The sequence below is a fragment of the Aquarana catesbeiana genome, linkage group LG07 (assembly GCF_042186555.1).
Source record: "Aquarana catesbeiana isolate 2022-GZ linkage group LG07, ASM4218655v1, whole genome shotgun sequence".
In the NCBI taxonomy this organism is placed as follows: Eukaryota; Metazoa; Chordata; class Amphibia; order Anura; family Ranidae; genus Aquarana; species Aquarana catesbeiana.
In genome coordinates this window covers 338,734,988-338,758,207 of record NC_133330.1, presented here as the reverse complement: position 1 = coordinate 338,758,207, position 23,220 = coordinate 338,734,988, and positions in this window count along the sequence as shown.

Sequence of the window (23,220 nt, the reverse complement as noted above, 5' to 3'; positions counted from 1 at the left end):
ACAAGCTAGCAGGTGGATTCCGAAGCCTGCCTTTTAGTTACACAAAGCCACAGGTTTTCATCATGCACCATTACGACTTTGTAGACACTGGCATCCCAACAACCAATGATGTCATCAGTTGATAAGGAGGATGTCTGTCACCTCCACACATACTTGTTTGACCCACTGCCTCTCTCCCTTCAGCACTGGGGTCACATTAGCTGATTGATGGAGAGAAATTGAGGGAGAAGAGAAACATTGGCATACTAGTCCAGTACCAGTGTGCAAAAGTGTATTTGCTTTGGGGAAAAACAAAAATCACCTCTAACACTGGATGTCCTACATGTGTGGATGATGCTGCATTATGTAAAACTATTAGAATTGTTTTTTACATTTTAGAATGGGGTGCCTCGATACCGTCTGTAATTTTAGAGGGTGCCTTGAAAAAAGTTTGAGAAACACTGCTATAGAGTCACACATGTGGGCGTATACACAGTGGTAAGCTTTAGCATTTAGTTGTCAACGATTTTCATTATCAATTAGTTGGTCCGCACCTTCCTCCCTGCCAGTCCGTTAGAATCCTCCTGTGAATCCTCCTGTGTACAAGGCGGTGGTGCCGCTGTATGTGACTGGGCACGTCTGCGCCGCACGTCTGCGCCTCTCCTCCTCGCTGACGTCAGCTCCCCCCTGCTATTCTCAGCCCCGCCCGCTGCTGCCTTGAGGGAATACACAGAGAGAGGTGGGAAGCAGCTGTGAGAGCCAAGCTGCACACTGTGAAGTGATAAGGTAGCGGCTAATGGCTATGGCTATACAGAATACTCAGTCAGTAGTGGTACAGTACATTAATTTCTTTGACAAGTGCCCCATGATCCTAAGTATTTCTGGGGGGGGGGGGTGCCCCATAATTGGTGTTCCGAGGGGTGGGTGGAATAGTGCCCCATCAGTGGTTTTCCTGGGAGGGGGGGAATAGTGCCCCATTGTTGTTCCTGGGAGGGGGAGGGAGGGGAATAGTGCCATCAGCGCCATCATTGGTGTTCCTGGGTGGAATAGTACCCCATCATTGATGTTCCCCGGAGGAATAGTGAATGAATGAATGAATGATTTGTAAAGCGCTGCAATGCGAACTGAATCGCCTCAAGGCGCTGATGCGTTTGTGTTGTCAGCTTCTTAGAAGAGGTAAGTCTTGAGTTTTTTCCTGAAGGCCTGATGGTTTTCTTCCACGCGGATGTGAGTGCCCCATCATTGGTGTTCCCGGGAGAAAGAGTGCCCCTGGTGTTCCGGGGAAGAATAGTGCCCCATCATTGGTGTTCCTGGGAGGAATAGTGCCCCATCATTGGTGTTACTGGGAGGAATAGTGCCCCATCATTGGTGTTCCCAGGAGGAATAGTGCCCCATCATTGGTGTTACCAGGAGGAATAGTGCCCCATCATTGGTGTTACCGGGAGGAATAGTGCCCCATCACTGGTGTTCCCGGGAGGAATAATGCCCCATCATTGATGTTCCCGGGAGGAATAGTGCCCCTGGTGTTCCGGGGAGGAATAGTGCCCCATCATTGGTGTTCCCGGGAGAAATAGTGCCCCTGGTGTTCCGGGGAGGAATAGTGCCCCATCATTGGTGTTCCCGGGAGGAATAGTGCCCTATCATTGGTGTTCCCGGGAGGAATAGTGCCCCATCATTGGTGTTCCAGGGAGAAATAGTGCCCCACATTGGTGTTCCCGGGAGTAATAGTGCTGCCCCATCACTTGTGTTCCCGGGAGGAATAATGCCCCATCACTGATGTTCCCGGGAGGAATAGTGCCCCATCATTGGTGTTCCTGGGAGAAATAGTGCCCCTGGTGTTCCGGGGAGGAATAGTGCCCCATCATTGGTGTTCCCGGGAGGAATAGTGCCCCATCATTGGTGTTCCCGGGAGGAATAGTGCCCCATCATTGGTGTTCCCAGGAGAAATAGTGCCCCACATTGGTGTTCCCGGGAGGAATAGTGCTGCCCCATCACTGGTGTTCCGGGGAGGAATAGTGCCCCACATTGGTGTTCCCGGGAGGAATAGTGCTGCCCCATCACTGGTGTTTCCGGGAGGAATAGTGCCCTATCTATGGTGTTCCCGAGAGGAATAGTGCACCACATTGGTGTTCCCGGGAGGAATAGTGCTGCCCCATCACTGGTGTTCCCGGGAGGAATAGTGCCCTATCTATGGTGTTCCCGGGAGGAATAGTGCTGCCCCATCACTGGTGTTCCCGGGAGGAATAGTGCCCTATCTATGGTGTTCCTGGGAGGAATAGTGCTGCCCCATCACTGGTGTTCCCGGGAGGAATAGTGCCCTATCTATGGTGTTCCCGGGAGGAATAGTGCTGCCCCATCACTGGTGTTCCCGGGAGGAATAGTGCCCTATCTATGGTGTTCCCAGGAGGAATAGTGCTGCCCCATCACTGGTGTTCCCGGGAGGAATAGTGCCCTATCTATGGTGTTCCCGGGAGGAATAGTGCTGACCCATCATTGGTGTTCCTGGGAGGAATAGTGCCCCATTATTACTTTAAATAAATGAAAAAATTGCATATTACTTTTTTTTTAATGATTTTATCCGAGTAATTGATTAATCGAAATAATAATCAGCCAACTAATCGATTAGTGAAAGCATGGAGATTATCAGTTATACCAACTATGAGAGTTAAGGGATCTAAAGAAATATTGACAGCACTAACTGCATTTATCTCAGCAACCACTAGTTTTAAGAAGATTTTAGAGAGCAGATTGGTCGGAGAGAAGCACAGAGTAAAAGAGTACAAAACTGAGGGAAGACAGGAGGAGAGATGGAAGGGGAGAAGGCGATAGGGAGAGCTAGAATGAGAGAGAGATAGAAGGAGCTGAAGGAAAAGGCAGGGAAGTGGGTGAAAGACAACGCTAGTAGCTGCCTCTGTCATTATCCAGTAGACTCACATTCAAATGTATTAAAACAAACAAAAGCAACAGCAACAACCATATATCTCCCAATCAATATAGAGTACAAGGACGCACATTCCTGCAATCACTAGATCAATATGTCAATGCCTGAGCTTCTAACAGCCCCCATCTCAACCAAGACCAATTTTCTCTATATATAACCTGGTCAATAAGTCTTCAATGCTGGATTCACCGGGAGCCATTGTTTTCTTTAGAGCAGCAGTAAATTTGTTCATCGCTTCATCTGGCCACAGTGCCGCTTCTACTCATCTTTCTATATTACTTTCAGGTTCTTCCTTTCCAGGTACCGCCAGCACAACATCTACAGCCTGTAGTTCAGTCATTCCCTGTTTTTTACAATCCTGTAGGTAGTCAGTTTAAAAAGTCACCGTCCATGAAGAGAAACACTAAACCCCAATATAAATATGTAACAGTCCTTAGATGTGACAGAGGCTGCATTTGTTTTCTTTTTTCCTTGCTATCATTTATTTTCACCTAAATGATTCAGCCAATAATACACGTAAAAGTGTAATTAACCACTTGCCGCCCGCCATATAGCAGAATGACGGATGCAAAGTGGTTTCAATATCCTGACTGGGAGTCATATGACATCCTCAGGATATTAAGCCGCTGCGCGCCCCCGGGGGCGCGCATCGCGGCGACCGTTGTTGCGGTGTGTCAGTCTGACACACCGCAACTCTGAGCTAGGTAAAGAGTCTCTGACGGAGACTCTTTACCACGTGATCAGTTGTGTCCAATCACGGCTGATCACAATGTAAATAGGAAGAGCCGGTGATTGGCTTTTCCTCACTCGCATCTGACAGACGAGAGTAGAGGAGAGACGATCGGCTTCTCTCCTGACAGGGGGGGGGGGGTCTGTGCTGATTGTTTATCCAGGATGGCCACCCACACTGGACCACCAGGTATGCCCCCCCCAGACCCCCAGGGAAATACTAATTTGTGCCCAGGCAGCTGTCAATCAGTGCCCACTCACAATGCCTACCACTGCCAGTGCCACCAGGGATGCCTATAAGTGCCTCATATCAGTGCTGTGTATCAGTGCCCATCAGTGCCCAGCAGCCACTTATCAGTGCCCATCAGTGCCCAGCAGCCACTTATTAGTGCCCATCAGTGCCGCCTATCAGTCAGTTAAAGCGACGCAGCGCCGTATCGCAAAAAGTGCTCTGGTCAGGAAAGGGGTAAATTCTTCCGGGGCTGAAGTGGTTAAAGGCAAAACTTTTTTTTTTTTTAGATCTGGAGTGGAGTGGGATTAGACCCCCCTGTTAGGTTATTATTGCTGTCTGTGCCCCCCATTAAGGAAATTCACCCTCTCCATTTGTCCTGTTTACCATTATCATTGAAAGTAAAAGAAGATCTCACATTTTTGAGTTGTCCCCATAAAAATAATAGAGGGGAAATCTTCCAATGGGGACACTAGTTCTGGTGGCCTGGGGGGGGGGTCCCCAAGGAATGCCTTCAATTTGCAGGGATTTCCGCTTACTTCCTGTTTGGCTATGGGACAGGAAGTGAACGGAAATCTCTGCAATGGGACACAGATGGCGAAAATAAATCTGACAGGGGTTATAACCCTCCCCTTACTCTATCCAAAATGAAAAAAAAAAGTTTTGCCTCTAGCTCTACTTTAAGTTAGCCATTAAGTCAGCCGGCTGAGATTCGAACAATCTGAATGTACCCAACTACAACCAGCATGTCGGATTTTCAGCGTGCGATTATAGCCAGCGGTTATATCACTGTTCTGTCTACCCTCATGTTGTAAAGCACTGCGTAAACTGTGGGCGCTATATAAATTCTGTATTACAATAATAATAATAATAATAATAATGGAGCATACCCTGGCTCATTTAGTTACAAGAGAAAAACATATAAATTCAAACAGACAGAGCGACACCTCGCTCGAGACAGGCGTACAATTAACTTAGAGATAAGAGCAAAGGTGTTCACTAGGATACCAAACCCTCACATCTCAATGGTACAAAGTATTAGGATCATTCTACCATTTAACTGCTCCCCCCCCCAGAAGATTTACCCCCCTTCATGACCAGGCCATTTTTTGCTATACGACACTGCTTTATTTTATCTGACAATTGCGCAGTCGTGCGACAATGTACCCAAATACAATTGACGTCCTTTCTTTCCCACAAATAGAGCTTTCTTTTCGTGGTATTTGATCACCTCTGCGGTTTTTTATTTTTTTGCGCTATAAACAAAAAAAACCCTGACAATTTAAAAAAAAAAAAAAAAACAATATTTTTTACTTTTTGCTATAAAACATACCCAATAGAAGAATGTACAAAAAAAAAATCAAATTTCTTCATCAGTTTAGGCCAATATGTATTCTGCTACATGTTTTTAGTAAAAAAAAAATCCCAATAAGCGTATATTGATTGGTTTGCACAAAAGTTATAGCTTCTACAAAATAGGGGATATTTTTATGGAATATTTATTTATTTATGTATTACTAGTAATGGCGGCGATCAGCAATTTTTAGCAGGACTGCGACATGTGGGACACTAACTGACACTTTTTTGGGGACCAGTGACAACAATACAGTAAATAGTGCTAAAAATATGCACTTTCACTGTACTAATGACACTGGCAGGGAAGAGGTTAACATCAGGGGGCGATCAAAGGGTTAAATGTGCTCCTAAGGAGTGCTTTCCAACTATAGGGGGATACTTTAACTGGGGGAAGACAGAGATCCGTGTTCCTGCAAAAACACAAGATCTCCATCGTCCCCTCTCACAGATAGGCGGTCTGCGTTGTTTACATAGGCAGACCTCTGTTCTGCCTTTGCTGAGAATGATCGTGGGGGTGCCAGCAAACATCGTGTCCAATCACAACAGGAGCGGATTTCCGGCGGCGCGTGCGCCCTGGACCCAGTGCAGAAAATCACATACAGGTACGTGATTTCGCCCAGGAGGACCGCTCTGCCCAGTATATGTGCGTGGGCAGTCCAGAGGAGGTTAAAGTATAAATAAAGGCAAAACTATTTCTTTAGTTTTTGGATAGAGTTTTGCTGTCTGTGCCTCCTATAGAGAGAGTCACCCTCTCTATTAGTTCTGTTTATCACTATCATTTAAAGTGAAAGTAAAAGAAAATCCCAAATTTTGAGTTGTCCCTGAAAAAGTAGTTGAGGGAAAATCTTCCATTGGGGACACTAATTCTGGTGACCTGGTTTATTCCCTTAATTTGCAGGGATTACCTCTCACTTCCTGTTTGGCTATGGGACAGGAAGTGAAGGAAAATCTCCACAACACAGATGGCAAAAAAAAAAAAATCTGACAGGCATTATAACTCTCCCTTATTTTATTGCAAATGCAAAAAAAAAAAAGTTTTGCCTATAGTTCTACTTTAAGGTCATTCTACCACTTTGGGGTAGGCAACCTCTGCCCTCCAACTGTGATGAAACTACAAGTCCCATGAGATATTGCAAGACCCCAACAATTACAGGCATGAATCCTAGAGGCAGAGGCATGATGGGATTTGAAGTTTCACCACAGCTGGAGTGCCGAGGTTGCCTACCCCTGACTTAAGATCTCCTCTGTAAGGGGCACTACATATTACCCTGTCTATTTATGTCCTATTCGGAGTGGTTGCCTCTAAGGAGGCGTTTGTGAAAGCAAAATTAAGCCATACATCGCAGGCCTTGGAAAATTTCTTGGGGCAACCCCAAGAAGCATATGTAAATTTGTAGAGTAAAATGGCCGAGTTGACTAAGTTTTTCCAATAGTCAAGGGTAGGGGCCACGGGAGATTTCCATTTCAGCACAATGGCTTTCCTAGCAAAAAACAAGTAGAGTCCTAACAGGACTTTTAAAGGCCCTAACAGGAGCTAATGGCTGGACTAGGCCCAGATAACAAATATCAATGCTCAAGGGTGTCGGGATAGTCCACTTAAAAATGAAATATGAGAGTTTGGCCCAAAGTGTTTGAATCAAGGGACAGTGCCGAAAAATGTGGGTAAAATTTGCTGGGTCCGCTGCGCATTTCCAAAATCAGACGGGGTAAATGATATATAACTGTTGAGGGGTAAAATATATCCTGTGAAGGATATTAAATTGAACTAAACAATCTCTAGTGGAAAGCAGATGAGCCCCATACGTCTACCCAATCTTCCCCTGTCCATTTACGGAATCTCCGCCTGCCATTTGGATCGAAGGGTATCAAGTCCCCCGTGGATGGTAGGCAGTAAGGACTTGTAAATACCCTTTTATTATCTTTGAACCCTTTCCAGCTCTATCAGAATGTATTGCCAAATTTATACCTCATATTCAAGTGATTCATCCAAAGGTAATACTAAATTTGCATCACGTATTTTTATCTACTATAATAAACAGTTCTTCTAAACCAAATGTAAGCACTCGCTCCCTACACATAGAGCCTCTTTTTTATTTTATGTGAAATTCTAAAATAAATTTTGCATCTGTTACTATCGTATCCGCGAGGTGCTTTAAATTCCACCGAGAAACCAGCTCAATGTAAGTGCACATATAATTATGTAAATGGGAGCTGCAGTCATGAGTATTATTGATTGAAGAAGAGCCCACCTGTCTCCCACAACCGAAATGAGACATACAAAGAATCGACGGCGTAGGAACCTGCAGCTTTGTAAGGAAATGCCCTCATTATGAAACATATGCATACATGCATCATCTGGATGATCCAACACACGGCCGGCTTGTATCAATCAACTGGTCCTCGCAGAGACCTTCAGATAATCCGAGACGTGGAACAATAATAACCGCATTTCTAACAAATGTTCGAGTTGAGCATCTATTTAACAATAGCTCCGCGTTACTAAAACAGAGAACGGTGTTTTAAAACAAAGAACTAATGAAACATTGTACCCAGCCAATTAACATCTTTTTTTTTAAAAGTATATAATTTTATTACCATCAAGGAATAAAAAAAAGCTAACAGCACAATTCGCAGCCGCAAAAGACATCAAAACACGGCTTACAAGGTTTGTGAATGTTTCAGAGAGGGACACCTAAGATTTAGTGGTCATTATAGGTCAGCGGGTGGCCTGGTTCTGTCATGGGAGTATGGCACAGGAAGAAAGCCTGAAAAATGAACAAAGTAGAAGTAGAAGAAAGAAAGCAGGATAGAATAAGAATAAAGGAGCAGCTCCAGAGCCCAGGGCCATTCATGGGCCCCCTCATACATATCCATTATCAGAATATTGGGAACCACCATTAAGTAGTCACTGCCTACAAGAGTTAATTGGGGTCTTAGACCCATTCCGATCATAAAAAAGCAAGGCCCCATTCATGCGGGCAATTTAGGTCAGTCTGCAATTACGACGCCAAGAATCAATGTATTTTTAAAACCAGAATCACGGATGTGTGACCACTCTGCCCATGTGCATGAATGACGAGCTGACAGAAACCGGATAAGTCCACAGGTAAACACACACAAAGTGGTTAGGGATGGATGATCACCGCTGGATGTAAACGCAATGTCCAGGGGCGATCATCCATCCCTAAACCACGGGTAATTTGTTCATGTATGTGGCCACTGTCATCAGCATGCCATTCATTCACACAGGCAGAAAGGCCACAGCTAAGCGCAAGGAATGGCGATTCTGGCTACAAGAATGAGCTGATTCTTGCTGCAGACCAGCGCCAATTGCCCATGTGAATGAGGCCCAAGGATCTTATACTTGGGCATATCCAAAAAAAAGAACCCAAAGGCTCCATATTGCATTATATTAATCCTGTGTGACATGTAAATAGGGTGTACATTTTTGCATTCTCATTAATAAACTTGATTGGTTAATCCAAACTTTTGTATGGGACATTGTGGTAGACCTCCAGTGTTGGGTGATGATAGCTCACATAGCAGAAATAAAAACATGAAGTAAAGTTTTGGAGATGACAGAATAAGGTTTGGGGAAATTGGCTAACAATGTCATCTGAGAAGTGTTACATATGGTTGCCCTAAGGCTGGGGAAAAAATCAATTTGAATCTTGAATCGAGTTGAGAGGTCAAATTGATTCAAATTTTCAGCAAATTGATTTTTTTAGATTTTTTTTTTTTTTTTTTTTACCAGGACCGGCGCTGACACCGCGCTGGTCCTGAGGAGCTGCGGGCAGGAGTTTTTAGGTGATACCGTGGCTTCGGCCTAGTCCGCGAGGCCGGACGCCATGTCCATCAAAAAAAAAAAAAAAAAAAACTCGATTCGAATCGTGAATCAAGTCATTTTTTTTTTTTTTTAAATCGCAGATTTTTTTTTGGGAGAAAATCGCCCAGCTCTAGGTTACCCCAGCAACACTTAGACCCCTTTCACACTGAGCCTCGGTTCACACCAGAGGCGGCACGACTTGCAGGTCGCCTCACCGAGGCGACCTGCACACGACTGCCCGGGCGACTTGCAAAACGACTTCTGTATAGAAGTCTATGCAAGTCGCCCCCGAAGTCGTACAGGAACCTTTTTCTAAGTCGGAGCGACTTGCGTCGCTCCCCTTAGAACGGTTCCATTGTACTGAACGGGACGCTACTTGTCAGGCGACCTAGGTCGCCTGACAAGTCGTCCCAGTGTGAACCGAGGTTGAGGCGCTTTTCAGGCGTTTTAGTGCTAAAAATAGAGCCTGTAAAGCGCCTCTCCAGTGTGAAAGCCCGATTGCTTTCAACCTGGGGCGGTGCGCTTGTGGGACAGGAAAAAAAGTCCTACAAGCAGCATCTTTGGGGCGGTGCGGGAGCGGTGTTCACATCGCTCCTACACCGTCCCTGCCCATTGAAATGAATGGGCAGTGCTTCGGAAGCACCTGAAAAGCGCTTCGGAAGCACTGCAACACGGTTGCTTTTAACCCTTTCTTCAGCCGCTAACAGGGGTTAAAATCGTTCCGCTAGCGACCAAAAACCACTGCTAAAACAACAGTAAAGCGCCGCTAAAACTAGCGGCGCTTTACCGCTAACGAACCCGCCGTCCCAGTGTGAAAGTACCCTTAAAGTGTTACTAAACCCACAACAGTAAAATCTGCATATGAAGTAAAGCATGCTTGTTATACTCACTGTGGCACAGGGCCAATCAGCACTGTCCAGTCAGAGGGTCAGGGGTCCTGCAGCCTCATAGGACAGTGAGGGGAGAATGAAAACTCCTCTTACAAGCTTTAACCAGTGCTCAGCCTGGAACACTGATAATAGACACAAGACTGCTATATACTGCTGATGGGAAAAGGTATATATCAGTTTATATTTACTGAAATAATTGCATTTCCATGTTCTGTGTACAGTAATACCTTGGATTACAAGCATAATTCGGTCCGGAAACATGCTTGTAATCCAAAGCACTTCTATATCAAAGCAAGTTTTTCCATAAAAAAATAATGGAAACTCAGATGATTCGTTCCACAATCACTGCTGGTGCATGTAGTACTGTATGTGGCCAGAGCTGCGGGGGCGCTGGTGTATGCAGTACTGTATGTGGCCAGAGGTGCGGGGGCGCTGGTGTATGCAGTACTGTATGTGGCTAGAGGTGCGGGGGCACTCGTGTATGTAGTACTGTATGTGGCCAGAGGTGCGGGGGCGCTGGTGTATGCAGTACTGTATGTGGCCAGAGGTGCGGGGGCGCTGGTGTATGCAGTACTGTATGTGGCCAGAGGTGCGGGGGCGCTGGTGTATGCAGTACTGTATGTGGCTAGAGGTGCGGGGGCACTCGTGTATGTAGTACTGTATGTGGCTAGAGGTGCGGGGGCACTGGTGTATGTAGTAATGTATGTGGCCAGAGGTGCGGGGGCACTCGTGTATGTAGTACTGTATGTGGCCAGAGGTGCGGGGGCGCTGGTGTATGCAGTACTGTATGTGGCCAGAGGTGCGGGGGCGCTGGTGTATGCAGTACTGTATGTGGCCAGAGGTGCGGGGGCGCTGGTGTATGCAGTACTGTATGTGGCTAGAGGTGCGGGGGCACTCGTGTATGTAGTACTGTATGTGGCTAGAGGTGCGGGGGCACTGGTGTATGCAGTAATGTATGTGGCTCCCAGCACTTCGTGGAGAACTCGGAGACACATGGGAACTGTTGACACTTTCCGATGCACGTTACGCCCGCCCCACCCAGCTGGGAGTGTCTCTGAGTGTCTCCAAGCGTCTAATGCCCTGAACACACGATCGGACATTGATCGGACATTCCGACAACAAAATCCATGGATTTTTTCCGACGGATGTTGGCTCAAACTTGTCTTGCATGCACACGGTCACACAAAGTTGTCGGAAAATCCGATCATTCTGAACGCGGTGACGTAAAACACGTACGTCGGAACTATACACGGGGCAGTAGCCAATAGCTTTCGTTTCTTAATTTTTTCTGAGCATGCGTGGCACTTTGTGCATCCGATTTGTGTACACACGATCGGAATTTCCGACAACGGAGTGAGTACACTTCCACGTCACGCCTCTTTGTTGTATATTGATTCTGTTTTAATATCTTTTCACCAGAAGACAAACAAAACCGAGAAATGTGACCGAATAAGCCACAGGTGTAGCATTTTATCTTTTGTAAAGTATTAAAGCGTCTCTTAACAACCGGTGTGGTTTTAGGCTGAGAATATTCAATGGCAAAAACCAGATTCACAACTTTTCCTCTCTGCATATGAGATATAGGGGCACTTTCACAAGAACTTCACCCTTTCAATGATTTGTTGAAACTAGCACATACACTGCAGCCTTCAGCCCACGTGCCAGCTGATCAACCTCTCCCTGCTCATTTTGGTTGTCTATTGTTGGTTGCTGGTGGCTAGCATTCCATTTTGTCATAGAAACTCTTATGCCCCGTACACACGGTTGGACATTGATCGGACATTCCGATAACAAAATCCATGGATTTTTCCCGATGGATGTTGGCTCAAACTTGGCTTGCATACACACGGTCACACAGAGTTGTCGGAAAGTCCTGAACGTGGTGACTTAAAACACGTATGTCGGGACTATAAACGGGGCAGTAGCCAATAGCTTTCGTCTCTTAATTTATTCTAAGCATGTGTGGCACTTTGGATTTGTGTACACACGATCGGAATTTCCGACAACAGATTTTGTTGTCGGAAAATTTTATAGCAAGCTCTCAAACTTTGTGTGTCGGAAATTCCTATGGAAAATGTGTGATGGAGCCTACACACGGTCGGAATTTCCGACAACAAGGTCCTATCACACATTTTCCATCGGAAAATCCTATCGTGTGTACAGGGCATTAGAGTTCTCCACGACGCGCTGGGAGCCACCAGCGCCCCCGGACCTCTGGCCACATGCAGTAATGCATACACTAGCGGCTTTACTACATGGATTATACTGCTCGTATATCAAGTCAGTGTTTGCAAATCAAATTTTTAAAAAATGTTGCTCGTCTTTCAAAACACTTGTATACCGCGTTACCCATAATCCAGGGTATTACTGTACTGTGGGAGACCAGATATAGTGAATGCAGGCTCCAGGGTTTAGTAACATTTTAATAGCTCACCTTGAAATGGAGATCATCTATAATGGCTCGTTAATGAAAAGTTCAAATAAAGCAAAGTCCAAAATCTTGCTAGGATGAGAAAATAAGGGGTAACAGAAACTAGCTAATACATGACTGCTGAGGTGCAATGGGCCCAATACAAATTAAATGTAACATACTATATAGAAACCTTCACCCTTGCCCCTTTACCCCATTAAATCAACACACTTACAACCATTGGGTTGGAAAGGGCAAGGCCACAGCTTTATTAAAAATCCAACACATAACATGTTAACACTTTAAACCAGTGCCAGTCACAGTTGTACTGTGAGTACACAGCTCCAAAGGAGGGGGCCTGTCCTTACCATAAGTGCTGGACAGACCTCCTACTTCCAATTTCTGTCAAGGGCATAGCCCATTACAGCCACTTTTATGCTGGCAAGGTCAAGAAACCGCAGCAAGCTGTGACATACCATATAAAAAAGGGGGTGGGAGGGTGGGCAGCTCTTCCAACCACGTTTCTCGAAAGCCCCAGAATTCCCTGGAAACAAAACTTTTCTGAGCTCAGGCCCATCCCATTTTTGTCCTGTATCTGGCCATGCCCCCATCAGTCAAGGCTCGCTTTCCCTGGGGGGGGGCAAGAGGCCCTCATTATCTTGAGAAAATTCTGCTCCAGGCTCCCTCCAATGCTGGCTACATGAAGGAAGGCCAAGGCATAAATCCTGAGGGGGAACAGTGGGGTTGGTATCAGCCAGTGCGAATTCTAATCCTTCCCCTCAGCAAAGGGGACCAAGTGCCTTGGGTTTCTGACATGTGACCAGCACTTAAGGGAACACGAAGGAGCATTTCCTCCAGGAAACATAAGTACTTCAGCCAATAACCCTTATTTATCCACACCTCACTGTTAATGCCGCTTCAAATTAATGCCTGAGCATTGGTCCAATTTCAGTGCTGGGACTGACACCATGGCATTGATTTACTAGAACTGGAGAATGCAAACCTTAAAAGCAATCTCTAATCAAGCCTTCTTTTGGCTGGATTGCCTCACCATCTTATGCCTATGGTGAGATGTTTGGGACAACCCCAAGCAATTATTATAATTGGGGATATAATCAATTGGACATTAGCAGAGTTGTTCTTAGGAGTATATTGAATGATCTGCCTGAGGGTTCCCAGTATCCTGCCCTCTTGAGCCAATGGAATTACATAAAGCAAACTATGGGAACAGCCTACTGAATCGTGGAAGTGGGGGGCTTTTTTTCTGGCTTAGACATGCTCATCCTAAATCTTCTGTGGACAATGCCATGGCAGGCAAATAAAATAAAATCCTGAGGGAACAGAAGAAGAGGATCGACAGCTAATCAACACTTCCATTATTGGAAGAAGGAAATCACTCTAGCATCCCATGTTTCTTGGTCATCCCTGCAAGTGATTGGATGCAATCAACATATAGAAGGATGCTGAGGGTGGGATTTTTTTATCATTTCTTTCTTGTGTAGTCCTCACCTAAGAATTTAGAACTGCCAGAATGCTGGAGATCGTATTATGCCGTGTACACACGAGCGGACTTTTCGACAACAAAGGTCAGACGGAACGAATCCGCCGGACAATTCGATCGTGTGTGGGCTTCATCGGACCTTTGCTGTCGAAAAATCAGACGGACTTTAGAAATAGAACATGTTCCAAATCTTTCCGACGGACTCGAGTCCAGTCGAAAAATCCGCTCGTCTGTATGCTAGTCCGACGGACAAAAAGGGACGCAAGGGCAGCTATTGGCTACTGGCTATGAACTTCCTTATTCTAGTCCGGTCGTACGCCAACACGTTCAAATCTGTTGGACTGTGGTGTGATCGTGTGCAGGCGAGTCCGTTTCGTCTGAACTCCATCAGAACTCTGTCGAAAGTCCGTCGAAAAGTCCTTCGGAGTTCAGTCCGTCAAAAGTCCGCTCGTGTGTACAGGGCATTAGAGCTCCAGCATTTTGCAGCGGGAGCCAATTGCGCCCACTGTGTGTCTCAGGAGGGAGAGTCCTGGACAGCTGAGTCTCTCATTTGAAGTAGACACCAGGACAAAGAAAAAAAAAGGGTGAAACTGGTGTTTGAAAACTTGTTTAACTTGCCTGGATATATGAAAGGAACTAAAGTGTTTTAAACGTGCATATTGGTTTACAGAATGACATACCGTATATACTCGAGTATAAGTCGTTCCGAGTATAAGTCGAGGCCCTAATTTACCACAAAAAAATGGGAAAAACTTAGTGACCCGAGTATAAGACGAGGGTGAGAAATGCACAGCTACTGTAAGTGGAAAAGAGGGTCAACAATGCCCATTTGCAGCCTCACTGTGCCCATTTGCAGCCATAGGTCCCCCGAACTTCAAACTCGGTAGTTAAGGGTTCCTAGATGCCCCCTAGCTGCAGCCAAAAATTTGGGGTCTCTGAACCCAAATGGTCCCTAAATGACATTGCTGCAGATGGACACAGTTGACTGACTTTGGGGCCCCGTATCTTGGGGCCACTTAGTGCTAGGAACCCCAAATTTGGTGTGCAAACTCAGTGGAACTAGCACCATAAAATATCCAAAGCTGGGGTTTCTAGCACCAAGTGTCCCTGAGATACAGGGCACCAAACTTCGGTTCAGAAAATGTCAAGCACTTTTTTGCAGCAGAGAATGACATTTTCTGAACCGGCTTTGGGGCCCCGTATCTCGGGGCCATTTAGTGCTAGGAACCCCAGCTTTGGATATGTTGTGGTACCAGTTCCACTGGGGTTTCACACCAAATTTGGGGTTCCTAGCTCAAAGTGGCCCTGAGATACGGGGCCCCAAAATCGGTTCGGAAAATGAAATTTTTTGCTGCAGAAAAGAGCTTGACTCGAGTATAAGTTGAGGGGGGCACTTTCAGCACAAAAAAATGTGCTGAAAAACTCGACTTATACTCGAGTATATACGGTACATAAAAAGGTAGAGAAGACTTGCATCCAGAATGTAATCTCACCCTCTAAAGTAGAGGTTCATTAGACTGCGTTTGCTGAGAACATACTTGCAGCTTGGATGCAACCATCAGCATGCCATTACCAGTTCAGAAAAGCAATAAATTTGGGATTATGGTATACTAGCAAACAACACACAGCTATTCTCCCAAGGTAACAATACTTATGGAAGTCATTGTGAGTCATCACATAGGATAGAATACCAACAAAACAAGTTATAACGTGTTACAAACGTGGCTGGATTCTGCTGGTTAGGCTTTTCCCACATATAACAATATCAACTTCAATATTGCCTCTAACATTAGGGTACCCAAGAGGTCCAATAAAGAAACACTCTTTATTAAAGAACTCAAGGTATAAAAGTAGATGAAAACCCTGAATGCTGTTTATCATAAACCATTGCCTTTTTTTTTTTTTTAAAGCGTAACTCCACTTTTGTTGAGAAAAAAAAAACATTACCCTCTGGGTGATCTTGGTACATTGCAAGGATTAGAACAACTTTTGTTGCAGATTCATACATTTTGTTACTCTGAAGAAATCCCTGTTTGTTCCTCTGTGCCGAGTCTAATGGGAGTGGTTTCATAATTATCAGTCAGCTGTGGCAGCTGCAGAGCACTAATGAGGAACGTTGCTGGGCCTGCATCCCCTTAGACGTGCTCCTATTGGGAGTATCTCAACAAAAAATAAATTTTTGTTGCAGGGGATGCCTGAAATCTGACTTGGATCTAAGGCAGACTTCTGGGAAAATTGGTGAGCCAATCACACAAGCAGGAAATGATGCTTCTGGGGAGTAGTCAGTACACATTCTGTAACATCTCCAGGTTGCCATATTGCATTTACAGAACATTACAGAGCTGCAGATTGAAAAGGAAAGGTAATTTTTTAATAACATTCAATAACAATATGATTTGTGTCGCAGTTGTATACACTATATTATTTTTTCTTCATTTGCTATTTTTTTTCCCTGCGAGTGGAGTTACCCTTTAAACACTTCAATACCGGGCACTTTTGCCCCTTCCTGCCCAGGACAATTTTGAGCTTTCAGCGCTGTCGTACTTTGAATGACAATTGCGCGGCCATACAACACGGTACCCATATGAAATTTTTAGCCTTTTCTTCCAACAAATAGAGCTTTCTTTTGGTGGTATTTGATCACCTCTGCGGTTTTTATTTTTTGCTAAACTAAAAAGAAAGAAAGAAAGAAAAAGTTTTTCTTTGTTTCTGTTATAAAATTTTGTTTTCTCCTTCAATGACGGGCACTGATGAGTCGGCACTGATGAGTTGGCACTAATAAGGTGGCACTGATGGGCACTGATATGCAGCACTGCTGGGCACCGATAGGTAGCAATGATATGCAGCACTGATGGGCACTGAGAGGCAGCACTGATGGGCACTGACAAGCGGCATTGATGGCCACTGACCGGCAGCACTGATTGGCACTGATAGGCGGCACTGATTGGCACTGACGGGTGGCATTGATGGACACTAATAGATGGCACTGATGGGCAGCACTGATTGGGTAGGTACTGACAGGTGTTAATGCTGGGCACTGATTGGCACTGTGATGGACACTGATTGGCACTATGGTGGGCACTGATTGGCACTTTATTGGGCACTGGCAGGGGGTTATGATGGGGCACTGACTGGTCACCGATTGGCAGCTTATGGGTACATTTGATGGGAGCGGTGCTGATAATCAATGTGCTGATTATCAGCACAGACCCCCCTCTGACAGGGAGAGCCGCCGATCGGCTCTTCCTGTCAGTGCGAACCGAGGAATGCCGTTTACCGGCACTTGCTGGTTCACGCGATGATCAGCTGTGATTGGTCACAGCTGATCACGTGGTAAGAAGCCTCTGTTAGAGGTTTCTTATCACGATCGGAGATGCGGCGTGTCAGACTGACACGCCACACTCGCCGCGCTGAGGGCGCACATCGGCATGTTATCCTGCTGAATGTCATATGACGCCCAGTCAGGATAACAGAACCACTTCCCGGACGTCAATCTGTTATAGGCCGGGCGGGAAGTGGTTAAACATTGTTTTACCTTTTTTTAATCCTTTGTTACATCTCAGTGCTGCTGACCACCTGCACTCTAGTTGCAGCCACTTCCTGCCTGAGCAAGCACCTTCATGGCAGAATCACTGGGTATTATATTAACCAAAGCTACAAATTAAAAAAAAAAAATATGGAAAATGTCATTTGAAAATTCCTGGACAGCTGAGTCTCTCATGCAACATCTCTGGATTGAGATGGGGCTCAGGTAAGTAATAGGGGAGCTGTGGGGGGCTGCTGCACACAGAAGGTCTTTTATCTTAATGCTTAGAATGCAAAATAAAAGCAGTAAAAAAATAATCAGCGCAAAAGTAATAATAATGCATTTAGGTGGCAAAAACATGAATGCAATCTACTCACTAGGGGGAGAACCTCTGGGGGAATCTAGGATGGAAAAGGACTTGGGGGTCCTAGTAGATGATAAGCTCAGCAACGGCATGCAATGCCAAGCTGCTGCTAACAAAGCAAACAGAATATTGGCATTAAAAAGGGGATTAACTTCAGAGATAAAACGATAATTCTCCCGCTCTACAAGACTCTGGTTCGGCCGCACCTGGAGTATGCTGTCCAGTTCTGGACACCAGTCCTCAGGAAGGATGTGCTGGAAATGGAGAGAGTCCAGAGAAGGGCAACAAAGCTAATAAAGGGTCTGGAGGATCTTAGTTATGAGGAAAGGTTGTGAGCACTGAACTTATTCTCTCCGGAGAAGAGACGTTTGAGAGGGGATATGATTTCAATTTATAAATACCAGACTGGTGACCCCACAATAGGGATAAAACTTTTCTGCGAAAGGGCATTTAAAAAGACTCATGGCCATTCACTAAAATTAGAGAAAAAGCGATTTAATCGGAAACTGCGTAGAGGGTTCTTTACGGTAAGAGTGGCAAGAAAGTGGAATCCTGTTCCATAGGCGGTGGTCTCAGCGGGGAGCATCGATAATTTCAAAAAACTTTTTTGAATCCGAGTAAGTTAGAATGCACTGGGGTTTTGTTGGGGTTTTTTTTCAGTTTCACCCCCCGCGTACCCATGCATTCACTTCATCAATCATTATTCAAGTTAATGCCAATATTTCTACTTTTAGAAACATCAAGTGCTGGCTCCTGACGAGTGGCCCTTCAGCCATGAAACGCGTAGAGCTGCCTTACGCCTTGCCACCCTATATCCACATAGCTTTACCAGCTCAACCATATACCCCACCTTAAGATCCAAGAGGCTCGAGTCTCTGCAGGCATTATTATATTTTATCATCTTACCCTTATGATATATTTGGTGTACTTTGGAAAGTTGTTGCTTGCCATTCCCTGTGATATACAATATTGCTTGTCAATTGTTGTGATATTCAAGTCATGATTGAGATGTACTATATTACTATATTATCCATGCATTACTACCCTGTATATGTATATTTATTATTGTACCCTGTCTTTTATCTGATGGCAACCAATAAACTCCCTTTTATGTTTCACCATATGATGCTTTTGCTACCACATGCTTCATTTAAAGTCCCGCCCCCTTGCTTTCTCCCCCCTTTTGAATATGACAGGGATGGAAATCTGTGACCCTACCGGGCCACAGTTTCATTTAAAGTCCCGTGGGATGGAAGAACTGACCTTACCAGGTCACGCCTTCATTTAAAGTCCCAAAAATCAGTTTCGCTATTTGCATAAGTAAGAGAACGGAACCCCAGATTGCAGGTAACATGGAGGGGTGAATGGCAGAGTGGCCTCGTGTACAGCCTAACCCTTTACCAAAGCATAATTTTGAGTTATAAAGGCACTTTTTACACTGATAGTTGTCATCCTCGGATAATATCAGTGAACTTGTGGTCTTGGGGCCAAAACATGTAGTATGTGCTCTACATGCTCTGTAAACCTAGCTAGGAATGTGGACAGGGCACACCCCTTCCTTCGTGGCCATCCGACGACGTAGCAAGCAAAGAGATGGCCCCTTGTCTTGGCTTCAAGCTCTTGACAGAGATATGTAGCAGCAAGAAAAATGTAGAGGGGGGGGGGCGTGTCAGCCTTCTATCCCTCTGCATTCCTTTTGCCGCTCGCTTGTTTTAGGCAAGTGCCTGAAGCCGAGACAAGCACCAGTTATGAAGAAGTTGTCCCCTACTAACTACATTTATCAGACAGCTGCAGGGGGAGTGGTGGGGGAACCCTGTTGGACCTTGTAGCTAGGCTTTCAAAACACATAGGAACATGAGACAAAGGGGACTGTGCAAGTGCAGTTGCTCCAGGGCTTAGTAAATGAGGGGAAGCTCTGCTGGCTTTCATCATCTAATCATGTGCAAGCAAAAATGCAGTTTTTTTATATTTTCCTTGCACGTCATTGGGGTATTCTTTGCAAAGTAAAGCTTTTCTTCACTTACTAAGCTCTGGAACAAATGCCCTTTGCAAAGTGCACACTCTATTTGCCTTTAGCAAATCAACCCCATAGTACCATATGTACTTTGTCCCCTAGGACAGGGGTCTCCAAACGTTCTGAACAAAGGGCCAGTTTACTGTCTTTGAGGCTTTGAGGGGGCAAAGTGCAAGTGCAGTTGCTCCAGGGCTTAGTAAATGAGGGGAAGCTCTGCTGGCAAACTGTGGCCAGTGGGTTTTGAAAATGCACTGTTGTCATTGAGAGTAAACAGTGCCCCATCACTGGTTTTAGTGGAAGTAATAGTGCCCTGTAATTGGCATCAGTGGGAGGAATAGTGCCCCGTTGTTGGTATTCAAGATAGGTATAAATCCCCATCATTGGTGTGTCTGTAGAAAAAATGGTTTCCCATTGTTGGTGTCTGTGGAAGAAATGGTTTCCCATCGTTGGTGTCTGTGGAAGAAATGGTTTCCCATCGTTGGTGTCTGTGGGAAGAATCATGCCCCATTGTTGGTGTCTGTGGAAGAAATGGTTTCCCATCGTTGGTGTCTGTGGAAAGAATCATTCCCCATTGTTGGTGTCTGCGGAAGAAATGGTTTCCCATCGTTGGTGTCTGTGGAAAGAATCATTCCCCATTGTTGGTGTCTGTGGAAGAAATGGTTTCCCATCGTTGGCGTCTATGGAAGAAATGGTTTCCCATTGTCGGTGTCTGTGGAAGAAATGGTTTCCCATCGTTGGTGTCTGTGGAAGAAATGGTTTCCCATCGTTGGCGTCTATGGAAGAAATGGTTTCCCATCGTTGGCGTCTGTGGAAGAAATGGTTTCTCATCGTTGGTATCTGTGGGAAGAATCGTACCCCATTGTTGGTGTCTGTGGAAGAAATGGTTTCTCATTGTTGCCGTCTGTGGAAGAAATGGTTTCCCATCGTTGGCGTCTATGGAAGAAATGGTTTCCCATTGTTGGTGTCTGTGGAAGAAATGGTTTCCCATCGGTGTCTGTGGGAAGAATCATGCCCCATTGTTGGTGTCTGTGGAAGAAATTGTTTCTCATTGTTGCCGTCTGCGGAAGAAATGGTTTCCCATCGTTGGCGTCTGTGGGAAGAATGGTTTCCCCATCGTTGGTGTCTGTGGGAAGAAATGGTTTCCCATCGTTGATGTCTGTGGGAAGAAATGATTTCCCATCGTTGCTGTCTGTGGGAAGAAATGGTTTCCCATCGTTGGTGTCTGTGGGAAGAATGGTTTCCCCATCGTTGGTGTCTGTGGGAAGAAATGGTTTCCCATCGTTGCTGTCTGTGGAAGAAATGGTTTCCCATCGTTGGCGTCTGTGGGAAGAATGGTTTCCCCATCGTTGGTGTCTGTGGGAAGAAATGGTTTCCCATCGTTGCTGTCTGTGGGAAGAAATGGTTTCCCATCGTTGGTGTCTGTGGGAAGAAATGGTTTCCCATCATTGATGTCTGTGGGAAGAAATGGTTTCCCATCGTTGGGGTCTGTGGGAAGAAATGGTTTCCCATCGTTGCTGTCTGTGGAAGAAATGGTTTCCCATCGTTGGTGTCTGTGGGAAGAATGGTTTCCCCATCGTTGGTGTCTGTGGGAAGAAATGGTTTCCCCATCGTTGGTGTCTGTGGGAAGAAATGGTTTCCCATCATTGATGTCTGTGGGAAGAAATGGTTTCCCATCGTTGGGGTCTGTGGGAAGAATGGTGCCCCATTGTTGGTGTCTGTGGGAAGAATGGTGCCCCATTGTTGGTGTCTGTGGGAAGAATGGTGCCCCAAGGGCCAGATAAAAGCAAGCAAAGGGCCACATACGGCCCACGGGCCGCAGTTTGGAAACCACTGCCCTAGAAAAACTGAAAAAAAAATTAGAAGTGAGAGTTCTTCAAGGGGGAACCAAAAATATGCAATAAAACACTGAAGCGTTTCTTAGAACAATCTGAAATGCAAAAACCCGGCTTTTCAATTGAGTTATCTATCTTTCTTTTGGCATCTTTTTATCTGAAAATAACGCGCCTGCCCTTTAAAGTTTGTGACAAGCTATCGTTAAATCACTGCACAAGGTGGCAGTATTTTTTCATAAGAAAAAAAAAGACAAAGAGAGAGAAAAAAATAAATTCCCAGATCTTAGGAAAAGCAGAAAAAAGTTAATGTGATATTTTATCTTCGGCGCTCCTTCATCTGCATTCACATATTTCCATTCAGTGCTTGCATTTTTCAATCTCCTGTCAAAATTGAACTGCTGTCTAAATAAGAGTGAATTTGCGGGCGTTAATGCGCTGCTATGTAACCCAGCGTGATAACACAAAAAGCCTCTGACAAGCCAACAGTGAATGTTCATTTAGTTCTTGATAATCCAAGAGCAATACCACGTGATTAGCACAAAAAGCAGCTTTTCCTAAACCAACCTTGCTAACTTCTCCCGGCTCGGATAAGTGAGTTTACTTAGCTGCTCTTAAGAGGACAAGAACCATTTTCCCTAAATTGCCATCATTTTTGTGTTTTAATATCTGATCAAAGTAAAAAAAAAAAAAAAAAAAACAATTCCGCCTGTAGTGTTTGCATTGAAAAGCAAAAGAAAAGCAGTTTAGCATTTTGTAGCCTGAAACATCAAGGCGCCGTTTGAACACCGTGACACGCACCACCTCAGGGCACAATATTACATGCACTTCAATGTGACATGCCAACCCCTTGGTACACATGCTTAATGCATTGTTATCTCCAAGTGGCGGCAATGGCTCAGGGGAAGACATGTAAAAGGCCTCTATGTAGTGGAAAGGCGTGTTTGTTTTTGTCAGTTATCATTCAGAAGTGGCTATTATTCATTTTGTAATTACAAGGGGGGGGGGGGGGGGTAGCGGGCATATTTTATAAAGCATCGGGTCTGACTAATATGCCACGCACAACTATTTAACATAATAATCTGCTGCTTTGCCAAAAATGTAAAAAAGATGCACCCATGGCGCCAACGAGCTGAGCAGTGGCAGCCACTCCAAATGGGGCGCCGCCCCCCCCCCCCCCCAACAAAAAAATGCGCCTGGCCCCCAATCTACATGCAGGGTGTCGGACGCATGGATTCCGATGGGGTTTTTTCTTTTTTGAAGCACATGATTAGAGCCTGAGGCTCTAATTGGCTTCAAAAAAGGGTGGGCTCGGGGCACAGAGCACTGCGCCCTGGGTCCACCCAGTTGTGTGACAATAGCAAATTAATATTCGCTATTTAGACATACAAAAAGAGCTGATATGAAATGGGTAGAGGTGGTGTCTCAGTCCCAAAGTAGTATGCACACAACTATACAAATACAAATATTTAGCCCACGGGACTTTTAAAGAGTCACAACTTAAACACACAGCTTAACACACAGCTTAAACAAAATATATAAAAAAATGAAAATTGTATTCACATAAAAAAACACATACAATATAACAACTTGTTAATGAACATTAATGCATAAATGGTGTATCAC